The following is a 15,894-nucleotide window of genomic DNA, read 5'->3' as shown; positions in this document are numbered from 1 at the left end:
ATTTGCCACACTCTGGGAGGATCCCTTACCAGTTCCCAAATGCATCTGTTTTAGAAGCTAGTCATCACGACTTTGCATCATCAAGCTGTCCAATTGCATACAACTTTCTCTGTACAGGCAGGAGGGAGCATCCTGAGGGGGATACAGGGCATTGGATTTGGGGATCCAAGTGTAGCTTTGCCCTTCTCTAGCTGTGGGAACTTAGGCATGTTACATCACCTCATTGTGCCTCTGTTTCCTCATCTGAAAAATTAACATAATTATTCCACCTACCTCATGGAGCTGGTTTTGGAGGATTAAAAGAGGCAATTCGTTAAAGCGGTACCGGAGGCTCGGTAGCCATGGCATATCAAGCATAGACATCTTACAAATGTAAAAGCTCAAATTCTTCAAGGACTAAATCCAGGTTCTCATTTAAATGGCTTATCTGTTCATTCATTTATTCAACATGCAGTTGCTAAGTACATATTATGAGCCAGCAGCGGGTAGCCGCTAGGTAAACAGATATAAATAAACTACCACTCTTCCCAACTAGGAACTCACACATGTAAACAAAAAACTGCCACGATGAGGGGGATGCTGGGAAAGCATTTCCGTGGGAACACAGATATGGGAACATACATCCTACCTCGCCCTGGAGAGGTCAGGACGGCTGCCCAGAAGGAAGGTTCCACGGAAGGTGAGGAGGGAAAGGGCCTTCCGCTGGAGGACACAGCATGTATAAGCAAAGATTGAAATGAAGGAAGAGTGGGTGATTTTGCGTGTCGGGTGTAGGGTGTGTGGGAGGGGAGCAGAAGGGTATGAGGCTGAGGAGGCAATATACATGTATATTTGTTCTAATTACATAATACTGAGAACACTGATTCACTCAGGGAACTCGTTGCAAAAGGTAGCTTTTTTTTTTTTTTAAAGAACTCAATTCTCAATCTTGGTGTACTCCACTGATTTGGAAGCTTAAGAGAGAAGAAATAAGACATGTTTAGTTCAAGTTTAAACTATTATCTGCCAACATCTTACATTTCTTATCATAAAAGTCAGATGAGAAGCACCACGACCCTAGGATCAGTGCTAAAATGATGTGTAACACATTACTGAGATGTGACCTGGTCCATGTCCACTTGTCACTGGCTGGCTGTCAGGCTGGATGAGAATGGGCACCGGAGACTCGCCTGGCCCGTGAGTGAGCACTCTGGTGAGCCAGAAAATGCCTTGTGTCGAGCAGCTGACACGAAGTAGATAGGTAGGTTCTCAACAAATATTAGCAGATTTGAAAAAAATCATTCTGGCTATTATTATTACTCTAAACTTGAGGAAAAAAATTCAGCAAGTATCCAGGTATAAAAGTATATGTGGACCTCGACAGCCGACGCCATGTTTTATTTATTTCCCTAGGCCCAGCGCCTGGCCCATGGTAGGTTCTTCATTGACATTTATCAAGTGTTCACTAAACATCTGGATTTGGACGTTGCCAGAGTGTGCATATGGTAAACGAAACCCTCCACACCGGGAAGTGTGTATGGAGTAGGAAGACAAGGCCTGAGACAGCACCTACAGGACATCAGCATGAACAAGGACCGTGCAGGCATGGAAGCAGGTGAAGAAGACAGAGAAAGTGCCAAGATGGTGCTGAATTTCACGGTAAGCCCCGGAGATTTGATTATGCCATGCCAGTTTGTACCGTGAGAATTCCTTTACCACATTCTATACCCACTTGACAGAGGTCCCGTTGAACTGACTTTCCACTTACTTTAACAGCCTATAAAAAGGAACAAGCCAGCAGTGTTCATGCGATTAGAGACAGCCCTTTTCAGGTCTGAGGACTCAAGTATAAAGTCTCTCTTAGTGTCATAAAACTATATATGGAGGATAGGTGGGCCCGGGTGCCTGTGGTATGCTCTTCTATTCCTCATCCTCCTTTAGGCCTTAACCTGAAACTCTCAGCTGGCTCCATGTAGTACAGCAAGACTTACTCCCTTTACTGTATCAGTACTGTAATGGTGATTCATCCCACATTTTGGGAGGACCTCTCGCTTGGAAGGAGTTGGTTGGACTCTAGAGGATTAGTGGGTTGAGAACCAACTTGGTTCAAATTGAAGGCATTGGGCTCTCTTATGAGGCTGAATCATACAACCCAATGGAAACTTTCCCCATCCTGGGAGTCATTAATGTGTCATAACCCATAATTTAAAAATTATTGGGTGTTTAGGACTTCCTTTCTCACTTGGCCCACAGATCCTTATCCTCACACACAAACTGAACCTTCAGAATATCAGTGAAGGAGGAGATCCTCCCATCACCTCCTGTTGGAGCAATAACATGAGAACAGACACAGTCAAGAACCATCTACTCTGGGCTTCTAAGGAGGGCAATAATTTTTGCCCTCCTAAGTCCTTATGCCTGACTCCTACTTATTGTTCTCAAAATCTCAGCACTTTTTCCTCCTGGCAGGCCCTGGGTGACTAGTCAAAATGAAGTCCTCCTCCCAGCTTGGCAGTTTGGTTCATCAAAGGCCAACCCCAAGGGACACCTGCACAGTGAAGTGGCAGAGGCCGTGTCTCTGAGGATGGACGTCAACTTTGTCAGTGTTTTACAAGCAGAGCTGAATTTCTAGGTGCCCTCCACATGTGAGCAACTTTCTGTTTCTAGGTTTGCTGTCAGGGGTCAGGAAATGGCGGGGCTAGAGAGACAGGGTCTGGTGTTTGCAATAGCCGCTCAGTTTCATGTCTGAAGGGTGAGCAGTGATGCCAGGACCAAGGGACCAGTGAGGACAAGGGGAAGGATGACAGAGAAAGATATTTTTAAAGGTATCAACCCCCATGTCCCCCTCCTGCTGTCCTTTTGTGCATCCCGCTGGCAAATCTCGATGTTATGTCGATATTTAATTTTATCTGCAGAAAGAAGGGAAAATAGAGCCCCCTAGACATTTAAAGGCAGTCATCTATGTTTCTTATTTACTTTTAGATAAGCAACATACCCACATAATTTACTCTTGATAAAGACTACTGGAACTGCTTGTTTGCCAAAGACATGTGACTTTTAAACCGTGAACAGTTTGAAATGTTACCAGAGTAAAACTCTTAATTCCTACTTGCCAGTCCCCACCACACATGTGCGCACACGTGCGTGCGAGCACACACACGTATTTATAGATGTCACCAATAGCCTGTGCTTGCATCCGTTCTTGTTTAACCATCTGCATGTGCATATGTTGTGACATTCAGTCAAACTTCGTTCCCTGACAGCTCTACTGTGGTCCCCCCACGCCCCGGGGCTCCCCGATTTGCTCCTCTACCCACTGAACCACATCACCCTCCAGAGGGTTCTATACGAAGGAGGAGGGTCTTGGGGGCATGCATCGCAAGAACGTGACGGCCAGGCCCATGGGACCAGGACATCTGTCTGACTGCTCTACTCATTTCTGCCCCTGACCTCCCAGAGGCCTCAATCGGATCAGGCAATTAGTATGGTCAGGATCAAATGCTGCCCAAATTAATGCGATTACTCTTCACTGCAACAGAAAATACAGTTATTATAGTGAAGGGACCTGTGTGAGGAATACAGGCTCCTGGTCAGCGACCTGCCAACATGCTGCCGAGCTGTGAGGAACAGCGAGGGTGTGGATGGGGATGAGCGGAGGGGATGGGGCAGAGCCGTACCTGCTCCAGAACCTCAGAGGCAGGCTTGGTGTCTGGCCGCAAATGCCTAGAGGCCCCTGTCCGACGGAGACCCGCAGGTAATGGGGGCATCTCTGTTCCCCAGGCTTGGAATCGAGATGTGGGGGAGCCAGGTTTAGCTGTTCCATGAGAACAATGAATTATTTACCAGATCCTGGGGAGAAAGGGATGAAGTATGAGTGACAGCAACCAGAAGAGAGGGAGCTATTTTCCAAAATTACCGTTTTAAGGGAAATTTCTTATTTATCCTTCTTAAGTCTCTATGACAAAATTGACAACCAAGAAGACAATGTAGACACTAAATCCTTTTTAAAAAGACTTTATCTTCCCTTAACTGCTATTCATCTCACCACATTTAATAACCCGCTCTTTGGCTCCGCATTCATTCTGCATTCACTGTTGGCCAGCCGCTGTGCAGTGCTGTTTATGGGGGCCAGATCCTTTTAACCTCCCAAGAACCCTGGGAGCTAGAGGCCTCCATTACTCCCATTTTATGGGTGAGAAAAATGAGGTTCCCAGAGGCTGAGTAACCACCCAAGGTCACATAGCTGTGACAGTAGACCCCAGTGGGATCTGTTGCTCTCAAAGCCCTTGTTCTTGACCATTATGCTGAACTTCCCCTTGGCCTTATTTCCCCAAATCTTTGTTGCCCTTCCATGCACCTTTTCATGTCACCAAAGAGAGAGGTATTCCCAAACACTCAGAAGTACACCGGACACACAAGAACCCGTCTCCACATGGAATCATATCATTCTTTCTTAAAAAGCACAGGAGTTAAACACACTGAACTCTGGGTTCAAATCCCAGCCCTGCCACTTCTTGGCTGTGTGATTGGGAAATCTCTGTATATCAGTTTCCTCCTGTGTAAATGAGGAAAATATTTCCTCACAGACTTGTGGGAAGAGCTTTCAGAGTCAACGCACTTAAGATGGTACCTGGCAAAAGTATGCACAAGTTGTCAGCTATTGCTACAATTTCCCTTCTGGAAGCAAATAATGCAAAGATTGGAGGCAAAGTTATTTCCTTCCGTATGCACGTATGCATGCTTTCAGAGGTAGACCGCACCTAGACTGGCAGTGTACACAAGGGTCAGGCTGTCGCTGGGCACGGTGGTCGCGAATAGCTATCCTGGCTGACAGCCCGGACTTGGTGGGGGTGGGGAGGCTGCAGGGGACCTGAGTGACTCCTGAGCAAGTTCCTTTTGGGGTCGAGTAAGGTATTCCTTTAACTTAGGCTCCACCTCTTTCTACTGAGGAGCACAGTGAATGGGAGAGGCACGGGTGACTCACACAGGGAAGGGGCAGTGGTCCCCCTGCCCCCAGATTACACTGAGTGACAGGCACGGCCTCTGCCCCTTCACATTCCCTCTGGCCCACTGCCCCCCACTTCGGGGGACCAGGAGTGCACAGTACTGGGAGTCCATCGTGGTAAGTGGCCTTCACACAAAATCTCTGAGTTTGCCAACATGCTTCCTTTAAATGAAGTACTGTCTAGTAGCTTTGCAGGGAGTTTTGGAAAATTCTAGAAACTCATAGGAATTTCCCAGGGCCTTATCCTTACCCTTGGGTCAGCATGGCAACACCTCCGTGAAGCCAGGTTGGGGGCAACTCTAGCCTCAAGAAATGGAATGTGATGCTTTGAGTCATACTTACATCGTTCATGATCATTCTTAACCACTTTAATTTCTTCTACGGCCAGAGTCACTTTTGCAGGCACCAACAATCTGAGCTAATACGCATCTCAGTGTATACCAAGTAATGTGAGCTCTGGTCTGGAGTCAGGCTTTCCCATGATAATTTCCTCTCTGCCGGAGCCCATCATGGCTCCACATCGCTCTGACGTCTGGTACAATGCACCATCATATCCAGTGCCTGTTGTGATCACTTATGATGTCCTGGCCCCGTGCCCTCTGCTTTCAGATCCCCTGTGGAGGATGGAGGGCATGTGAACAGAAGCCAGATCTCTTTGGTTAGTTTTGGTTGAGCTTTATGGAGTTATAACACTGAGAGTGGTGCTTTCATTAAGGGGAAAATGGTTTACTGTCCTAATTAGAAATGGTGTCTTCTCCTATGGAATTGTAGTTGGAATGAACAGAGTAAACATGAACAGAAAAGCAGGCACCAGGCTCTTCTTCTTTGTTTTATGCTTCTGAGTAAGTGCTGTTGCCCCCCAGCCTCAGTTTCCCCGTTACTATGGGAACTGTAGTCAATCTGCCCACCCTGTCTCCTGCAAATGAGTTGGATTAGTCTTCAACGCCCTGAGCCCTCCAATGGCCAGCACTGTAAATTTAAGTTATAATTGCTGGTATTACTCAGACAAGGAGAAGAAATGTTTCCAGTTCTGGGAAGAGCAGGGCTCACAGCTGTAGCTGAATACGAGACGAGGGAGGATGACAAACCACAGACGGGCCCGGCTCTTGGGTGCTCCAGAGGGAACCTGGGCAGAAAATGGCGGTCCTAGTCAGTTAACTGTTTCAGTGTAACATGAAGAGATGTTACCTGGATTTCCACACCAGCTGAGCTCCTGAATAATAATATTTTAAGCAACACAGAACATAAAACAAACAGATTCACTTAGCATCTGGGGAGCCATTTGCACCCGGGCTTGCCCAAACTGGCCTTTCTCATTGCAGGGTGTGGGAGAACACAGGGCTTTGTGGGTCCCTGGGGGCCTGCCAGGCCTGGAGCTGTTGCTCAGCTGTGGGAGGCACGCCAGTTCTCAGGTCTGCTAATGAGTGGTGTGGTGTCTGGCAAGGGCCTGGCCTGTGAGTGAGTGTGACTAATCATGAATCTTTTCAATAACGCTGACGGTTCATTCTCTGCTCTCTCCTTCGCCTGCTCTCTGTGCCGGAGCTGGCTGAAATAGGAGCAAATTAGCCTCATTCTGGAAAAGGCAGGGCATGATAAAGGACCCCCTAAAAGGTTTCCAGTGCTCCGTGCCTGGATGTTTTGCAGCCAGGGTAATTATCTGACTTGGGTGGCTTGACAGGATATTTTTGTTGTTGTTGTTTCTTCTCCTCAATAGTGGGCAGTGTCTAAAGACAGTGCCCTGTGTCTGTTCTGTGAGCTAGTTAACAAATAGAGGTTTGACACCAGCAAAGACAGGGTCATTATTATCCTGCATATGCTCCAGCCCCAGTGGACGACCCTCCCATTTCCTGTCCAAAGGGTACATTTTATCAAATTATGTTTCTGTCCCCACATGGAAATGTGGTAGACCTTAAAAGCCCGGACTCCTTAATTGGGGGTGGGAGCCAAAGAGGAGATGAAGCTTTCCTCAGGTTCCTCTGTTTCCCTGCCACCCACTTGGCTGCTTGATAAGTTCACTGTGCTCCTAACACTGGAGCCGAGCTGTGTGTTCTGTCACGGGGAAGGTGTGTAAGTGTGTGTTTGTGCGTGTGTGTGTGTGTGTGTATCTCAGGAAAGTTAGGAATGTTATCTGTTGATTAGTGGACTGGAAGAATTTCACGCTGGAAGGCAGGCTTTGCTGATGTTGGACTAAAACGTTTAGAAAGGAGTAGTCATTGTCCAATGGATGTGGTACTGTCATCATGAACTAGACCTCTGAGAATGACTCAAATATAATTTCTTCATAACAGAGCCAAAGCATTTGAATTTCGAGAGACATGAGCTAGTCAAATGGGAGGAGATGTGCATCAAGAGCTGGAAAACTAAGGCAGAGTGTAACATCCCTTATTCCCTAAAATAAACATATTGTCTGGCACTTTTCACCCTTTAGTATGTAGGCCTGTTTCTTCTCTCCTTCTCAGCCTGGTGGGACTACTACTAACTTTTAAGGAGCTCCAAAATGCTAACTAGAGAGATTCAAGCTGTATTTTCCAAATTAAAAATTGAGACATGTGTTCCAACATGTGTCAGAGTATTTTCAGGAATGTTAAGTGAAAGTATTTAAAATTAGAGCTTTCTTTGAACATTCTGACCACAGAACTCTCTTTCCATTTCTGAGTGCCTGGTATGCATAAGGTGTCGTGGATTGCAGTCTCAGGTGGGAGTTGGAACTGGTGACCGCAGGTCCGGTCTGCCTTCCACCATGTTGTGGATGATACACGCAGTGCCTCAAGAGCCAGGACATTTCTCACAAACATCCAAATTTCCAACTTCTCTTTAAAAATCCTAAAATCTGGCAACATTGACTTCATAGACCAGTGTGGAACTGAACGTCTGCTGCCTTTTATAAATTGTTTTATTTTTATTTTTTTCAAATTTATTTATTTGACAGAGAGAGACACAGCGAGTGAGGGAATGCAAGCAGGGGGAGTGGGAGAGGGAGAAGCAGGCTTCCCGCTGAGCAGGGAGCCCGATGCGGGGCTCGATCCCAGGACCCTGGGATCATGACCTGAGCCGAAGGCAGACGCCCAACTGACTGAGCCACCCAGGCGACCCGTCTGCTGCCTTTTTACAGAATACTTTGTCACACTCCTCACTCTTCTTCACTGCTCCACATTTAGCTTCCTTTTCCTACTTATGTGATCTTCCTGCCTCCCCAGACATTTGGATTTGTGCTTGCTGATTCGGTCACCCAACACGCTGGTGGTCAAGGCTCCTGTCTGCTCACCATCAGACAAGGGACAGAGCTTCTTGACTCCTGACAAGTCATGTCCTGCCTCAGAGGGCTGGCCCTCAGCATGATGTTGGTCAAAATGTGACATTATTTACCTGAGGGGTTGGGAACCCCAATGCCTGTGGTATGTTCCAGTTTTGCTTCTTTGATCAGAGAAGATCCCCAAAGAGGGAATCATCAACGGATGATCTGGGTCATTCCTTGATGATATAAAATACGAGACACAAACATCTCATATGTGCTGTTTGTTCTATGGTTGTTCATCACATTTGGAGTCAGTTGTGTAACCACAATAATCATTTTTAGAATAGATGGTTGGGTCTGGGAGTAGGACTGGGGGATAGGAAAATTATTTGGCCTCCAGATAATATACTGATTAGTTACGGGACTTCTTATAGTGTTTTGAGCTGGTTCAGTAGGGAATGAACAGTGATGGGTATGTACAAGTTTAGAATTCAGAATGGTGTAAGTTCATTCCAAAGTGTGTATGGGAGTATATATGTGAATGTGTGTGTGTGCTCATCTTCGATAATTCTTAAATCTTCTGTTCGCCTGAGCACAATATTATGAACGGTCTCTATCACTTTATGAAAAAACATAACTCACAGATATGTATTTTTAACAAAATTCTACTGGAAGATGAAAAAGCTATTAACATGTATCCAGGAAGATAAATCAGTATTTGTGAAAATCATGGTGTCATTTATGACACCTGTCGACTAGTAGTAGGCCAGTAGGGGAAAAATAATCTTTCATTCATTCCCTCATCAGCAGATATTACTAAACACCCACTCTGGGTTGAACCACATAAAAGTGCCAACATTTGAGTTTTTAATCTATGAAAGCAGAAATCTCATGGGGTTCAACATGCCATGTGCTAGGTGTTATGTTGAGTACTGGGGATACAAGAAAAAGAAACAGGAAGAACGGACATGCAAACAGCAGTACAATCAAGGGTCCTAAGTGCAGTGATGGGAAAGTGTAGATAGACTTGTGAGGACCTAGGGAAGGCGGAAGTCGGTGGGGGGGCAGGGGAGGTCTTTTGTGGTGAACATGGTATTCTCGGTAGACGATGCAATCTTCTTTTTAAAATTATTATTAGTAGTAGCTAATATAAACTGGGGATTACTATTACAGTTCCCTGTTAAGGATTTTACATTTATCTCATGTTATCCTCACAGAACCATATGAAGTAGGTATCATTACAATTCCCATATTTCAGAAGAGGAAACTGAAGAACAGAGAGGTTAAGGACTATATCCAAATTGCACAGCTGGTAAATGTTGGAGCTGGGATCCACGCCGTGACCGGGTAAACACAACATTGCTCTGATTGTGAATAAATAGCAGGAACAAGAGCAAAGACTTTTGACTTTTCATGTCAAATTCTTCTAGAGATCCATAGCCCACTCGGGTTCAATCCCCAAGAGGCAGTTTTCAGGCCCCAGTGTAGACCGCTTGGCGTTGAAGTGAATAGGAGCACACTCACATTCATGCACACATGCACACGTGTGCTCACAGGCACATTTTGGAGTGGACTTAGCCCATTCTGAGTCCTGAACTTGTTACATACTCAAGAACACAACACAGAGGCAGTAAAATGTGTTGGTTTCTCAAGTGAGTTTCCTATTAATGACATGGAATGAGAATGTTGCCATGATGCACATTCCAGGGATATTATGTGAAGGAACAGCTACCGTTTGTACAGTGATTGATTCTCCTTGGAGGAATTTGAAATGGTCATTATTCATTGGCATAGCCTCGGGGAACATCAGGGGAATTTAAAAAAAAAAAAGAAAATTGTAAGTTAGAGCCCTTGAGCACCATCTTATCATGAGCAAGATGAGATTTGGTTTCCTGGGTGTCCTCAGGGCTCTTTATGCAACAAGCCCCTGGCTCTGCCCTTTCCAGAAAGAGTCCAGGAGCCACTCTTGCAATGTGGCCTCCCTCCTGACTTCCGCAGGGCACTGACAGCCGGGGCTTGGGTGGAAAAGAGGCATCGATGCTGAAGGGAAAACAGTGAGGGAGAGCACACCCTCAGGAGACTGTGTCCATTGCCTCTTTCTCCTTCCACTTCTGCATTCCCGAACTCAGCCCTTGGCAGCAGTAGCCTCTGTAAGAAGAAAAGACTCAAACTCTAACGGATTGGCAGGTGGTTCAGAAGAGAGATGTTCTACTCCTTCCACCATGTGAGGATAGAAGGCTTCAATCAGAAGACGGTCCTCACCCAAACATACTGGCAACCTGATCTTGGACTTCCAGCCTCCTGAGCTCCAAAACTGTGAGAAATAAATTTCTCTTGTTTACAAGCAAAAAAAAAAAAAAAAAAAAGTTATAGGGAAAGTGTCAAAGAGAAAATGTGAAGAACCAAAAAATGGGGAAGGAGTCATGAAAAGAGGCTTCTCGTCAATTACTGTTAGTGACAGGAAAAGAACAGCCCTGAGCGGGGAAGGGTCCCCCGTGGCTGATATACCACGACCTGCCACGTCAATTACGCCAGCGCTAACTCTGATAACAGGCAAGACCCCAGATCGCCCTGGTTTACCACAAAGTTTATTTTTTGCTTAAACATCCGTCTAAGGTGAGTCCTTTGCCAACAACCTTCTGCACAGTGGTTCAGGGAACCCGGCTCTTTCTATATTGTGGTGTCATCCCCCGGTGCCTCAGATCCTGCAGCTCCAACCAGAGGATGGAGCAGACAGAGAGATTGGAAGATCACAGGCAGGTTTCCGAGGGCCTGAGTATCACACAGCACTCCTGCCTACATTCCTGACCTGGAGCTGAGCCAGCGTGGACCCGCATAGAAACCAGGGCAGCCACTTCCCGGCCATGACTCTGCACTTTGGAAGGGAAGCCTGACTTGGTAGGTCGCTGGTGTCTCTACAACACCTGCACACATATCACAATATAACGAACGAGCTTCAGAAGGTTGTTTCAGAGGGTCCCACTCTCCAATCACTCACCCATTACAAGGAACTACTAATGAGCCGGGCAATTTACAGCAGGACTCTACTTTATCCCGAGGGTCGAACCACCGAGAAGATAACCTGTGAGTTCACTGTTATTTGTGATATAAATTATATTTATTATGAATACCACTCTTTTTATGCTGCTCTAATTTTGAAACATTTTCTGTTAGGTTCCAGGTCTCTAGAAATATTACTGTATTAACCGCTTTCAGAATGAGCATTTGTAAATGGTAAATGGAAGTTTGTCAGGATACTTTATTATGGTATCATAGACACTTCCTTTGGTTTATGTATATTGTAGAAATGGTACAAAGATAGTTAGACCCGTGTCTGTCTATGTGGTGTCTGTATTTTGAAGACACTTGAAGTTAAAAAGGATTTGCATTTAATGAATCTTTAAATGATTTCCTTTGTCACTTAGGGTATCATTGTGATAACTTGCCCAGTAGTTCTTGTTAAGCAGGAGACGAAGTCCTCAGACATAGCATAGAGGGAGCAATCTTCTGTCTGCCTGGCATGGGTTCATATGTGGTCAGGAGGGGTCCTCTCTAAGCAGATAGTGGGAGCAGGGGATTACCAATTCTTTACAGTTCCAAAGGGTGAGGGGCCTTTCCCCATCTTATCCTTTCTGAGAATTTCAGTTCTGAACACAGGAACAGCTGAAACTGAGTGTATAAGGGAGGAAAGTGATAATTTACAGTCCAGTGTAAGATACTTATTTGAAACTGGATTAAAATATGTCTATATCATATCTACATACTTCTATGTATCAGTGTATCTGTATCTACCTTGTGTATGTTCTGTTATTATTCCCACCAAGTATGTCTTATCCTTGTGATACACTTCTTCATGTCAGGGATTGTTTCTTTTTTCATTTTTATAACCAAGTGCACGTGCATGCGCACACACACACACACGACCCAGCTTGAAAACTGCTTTTGACTGCTTATGACTTTAAGTTGCTTTTGATGTTTTCTTATTGCAGAAACAAGATAGAGTGGCAAAATAAAAACATTACAATTCAAAATAATGTATCAGAATCAAGTAATACTGTAAGTGATATGAGAGGGCAAACATTTTAGGCAGCCATTTGGAGTAAGGTGGGGGAGGGTAAAGGGTATGCTCCAAGTTCCAAGTTAAGTTATCCTACATTAAACGGCTATTCTGGAAGCCACACTCAGTACTTCTTTTTACACCAGACTTGTCAGAACCTAGTTACAGGTCCATACCTACATGCAAGGGAAGCTGGGAAGCATAAATTTTGGTTGGGTGTTTTGTGACTGGGACAAAATTGGATTATTTTTAGTAGGGAAGAAGGGGAGAATGGGCTTTAGATAGGCAATTCACAGTCTCTAGTAGAACAAAGTTATGCTCTGGGGCCATCTTTGGGAATGGAGTCCTAGAACAAAATGAAATCAGTTATAGAAAAAAATGCTAAACTATGTTTTCCCCAATCTGAGTTGTATTACGGAAATTTCAACTGTGCTATGAGTTTTTGCTACAACTGAAGATCCATACTCTTGTGGTGATGGTGGTTAGTTGGAAATATCACATCAGCAAGCAGAGGGAGAAAAAGCATAGTGTCAAGGGAAGATAAAACCTAAGGACGATCTTCTTTTTACTGAAACACACGAGAGCTTTGCCACAGCATAAATGATGATGATGGAAATGTCTACAACAGCAACCAGGGCTCACAAGTACCACCAGACATCCCAATGCTTGGAAGGGCTTTGGGAAATTACATACATGGATTAGGAATTGCCAACTTGAGGGGGTAAAAAAAATGCACCCTTCTTGACCCCTCTCTACCAGAAGAGGTCCCTCCGCATACCTGGGGAAGAGGATGAATGGGTCAAGTTAAGCTCAATCACAGCGCAGTGTGAACTAAGGAAGCTCTTCAAACCGTCCAGGGAATGTTATCAAAGTATTTCAATTAGGCCAATGACCTAGAACAGCCTGACATGAGAAAGATTTGGTATCTCTCCTCTCTCCCATGTCTTTCTCCTTTTGCCCAGCCATGGGGAGTGAGTGAGTTCACTGCCTGAGCAGAATTAGGTCAGACCAGAGCTGAATATCAAGCTGACAGAAAGGAGTTTGGTGCCAACATTGAATAAATGAGGAGTGAAAAGAAAGTCTCACTCTGAATCCAAATATGGGAATTTTGAAGGGAAAAGGCTAATATTAGGCTACTTAAGAATGAATACGAAAATGGGGCGCCTGGGTGGCTCAGTTGGTTAAGCGACTGCCTTCGGCTCAGGTCATGATCCTGGAGTCCCTGGATCGAGTCCTGCATCGGGCTTCCTGCTCGGCGGGGAGTCTGCTTCTCCCTCTGACCCTCCCCTCTCTCATGTGCTCTCTCTCATTCTCTCTCTCTCAAATAAATAAATAAAATCTTTAAAAAAAAAAAAAGAATGAATACGAAAAGACATTTATTATCAGAGAATCAAAGAGTTTCCATCCATGTCAGTATTTTATTGTAAAGAAGCCACATTTGTATGTTGATAAGTGTTTAAAATACTCGAGCTTTAGCTGTTAGGATAAAAACTCTTCACTTGTTTTTTGGAAAGTCTTGAAAAAATGTACACATTACAGCTCTTCAAATACATAGCGTGACATACATTATTATTGCAGGACTATTTCTTAAGAATTGTCTAACTACCATCTTCCACTCTAGAACCAAAAGAGCAACTCTCTGCCATAAAGGGGACAGCTTCTGACAGTCTTGCCTCCACATAGAAATGACAATCTTATTAATGATGCTAAGTTTATGTTGTAAATACATTATCACCACTCTCACACCAACTGCTTATGTTAAAAAATAATTACTAATTAGTTCCAGCAAGTGCATTATAAAAAGGTAGCTAATTTTAACTATTTTTCTTCTCCCTATTTTAGAAAAAAAAAAAAAAATGAGTGATTCGGAGAAAGCAATCTGTTACCTGGATGAATTTAGAATTTTTTAATGATCTTTGATCAGAGTTTTTAAGGATCTCATGAGAATGGTGGGTCAGGTAAGAAGTAAGTAGCAGCCTCCAGCTTGTATCCTTCTCCCCCAGATTTAAGGATAAAAGGAAGCCTATTAAACTGACTTCATCTTTGTTTCTAATTTATCTCTCGGATGCCTTATAAGATGTGGTCTGGATACCCAACCTACTCTCTGTGACACAGGCTAATACTCTTCTAGGTCTCTTCCTCTCTTCCCGCCAGGATTCCTGCAGTTCAGCCTCATAGAGTTGTCTCGTACCTGTTACCCCTCTCCTTGCTCTCTTTAGATACACCCTCCCCCCGCCGATTCTGCCACCTCCCTATTCAGCCTAGACTTCAAGAAGGAATTTTATAAACCAGTCTCTCCCCAGACCTTGTCTTCCTTGTCCATCTTGTCCTTGGCCCCTTTCCAGCAAAACTCAAATCCAGACTCAATCAACCATCCATTTTCTCTACTTTTAACCAGGGACGCCAGGTACTGCTGGAAGAAAAGTATACATTTCTGGGTTTTGGTTCTACTACAGATCTGTGTTCTCTAATAGCTGTTTCCTTAATCCTAGCCCAGAAATCCTGTCCATTCCCCAAGAGCTTGTATTTCTCATTGCGGTGGGGCTGAACCTGACCGTTCGCCATTCCCAGCTGTAGTCTGGCTCGGCCCAAAGTGCTGCCTGGACACGGTTCTTGCCCAGCTCGACAGCACCTTCTCTTTGCGGAGTCTGTATTAAATGGCCACGAGTGAGGATCCTGGCCTGGACAACTGGGGCTCATATCTTGACTCTGCTGTGTATGGGCTGAGTCATTTTGGCAAATTTCTTCACTCCGTGAAGCCTCCATCCTTCCTCTACAAAACGGATACAGAAAGGGAAGAATTAAAAGAATTAAGTGAATGTTATGGATATAACTTTTTAAAAAAGACTTTATTTATTTATTTGAGAGAGAGGGATAGAGATAGCGAGAGAGAACATGAGCAGGGAGGAGAGGGAGAAACAGGCTCCCTCCTGAGCAGGGAGCCCCATGCAGGGCTTGATCCCAGGACCCCGGGATCAAGACCTGAACCGAAGGCAGACGCCCAAGCGACTGAGCCACCCAGGCGCCCCTGAATATAACTTTAAACTGCACTTCCATCATCTTTATTTTTTATTTGGAGTAGTCCACTTACTAAATACTAAATTTAATTCCTGGTATACTGAGTTTAAATTTTCCATCTTAGTATTTGTTTTCTATTTGTCCCACCTGTTCTCCTTTCCCCTCTCCCCCCTACTTGTTTCTTGCCCTCTTTTGGATTAATCAAGTATTTTTTTATTATTATAATTTTGCCTATCATCGTGATGAATATTACTTTTGTTTGGGTTAGGATACTATTGAGTTGTGGGATTAAGGATTTGTTTCAGGGAAATTGGCAAGGATGAAATTCTTGATCTGAGCAGCATGCTATTATTCTTTTATTTATTGATCACCGACTCTATAACACATCCTGTTCAAGGCTCTGGGAATCGAGTAGGGAATAAAAACAGACAAATGCTCTGCCCTCATGCGGTTTACTTATTTATTTTTTAATTTTATTTTATTATGTTATGTTAGTCACCATACAATACATCATTAGTTTTTGATGTGGTGATCCACGATCCATTGTTTTTGTATAACACCCAGTGCTCCATGCAGTACGTGCCCTCCTTAATACCCATC

The 15,894-nt window shown here is 44.5% G+C and overlaps 1 long non-coding RNA gene across 2 annotated transcripts in view; it reads left to right on the top strand.

The window, feature by feature from the left end:
• Positions 1-15,894, top strand: part of LOC145720627 (uncharacterized) — a 177,213-nt gene that overhangs the window by 137,625 nt on the left and 23,694 nt on the right. Inside the window, exons 4-5 of one of the 2 annotated variants that reach the window (XR_014143735.1) lie at positions 1,393-1,638; positions 2,449-2,624. This is a non-coding gene — a long non-coding RNA (uncharacterized LOC145720627). The remainder of the gene's footprint in view (positions 1-1,392; positions 1,639-2,448; positions 2,625-15,894) is intronic. The other variant, XR_014143737.1, reaches the window with a different exon arrangement.

This window comes from Leptonychotes weddellii, chromosome 3, assembly GCF_054177405.1.
Source record: "Leptonychotes weddellii isolate Sample4059 chromosome 3, ASM5417740v2, whole genome shotgun sequence".
In the NCBI taxonomy this organism is placed as follows: Eukaryota; Metazoa; Chordata; class Mammalia; order Carnivora; family Phocidae; genus Leptonychotes; species Leptonychotes weddellii.
Note: the sequence above shows the minus strand (reverse complement) of the source record. Positions and strands in the feature narration are given on the sequence as shown.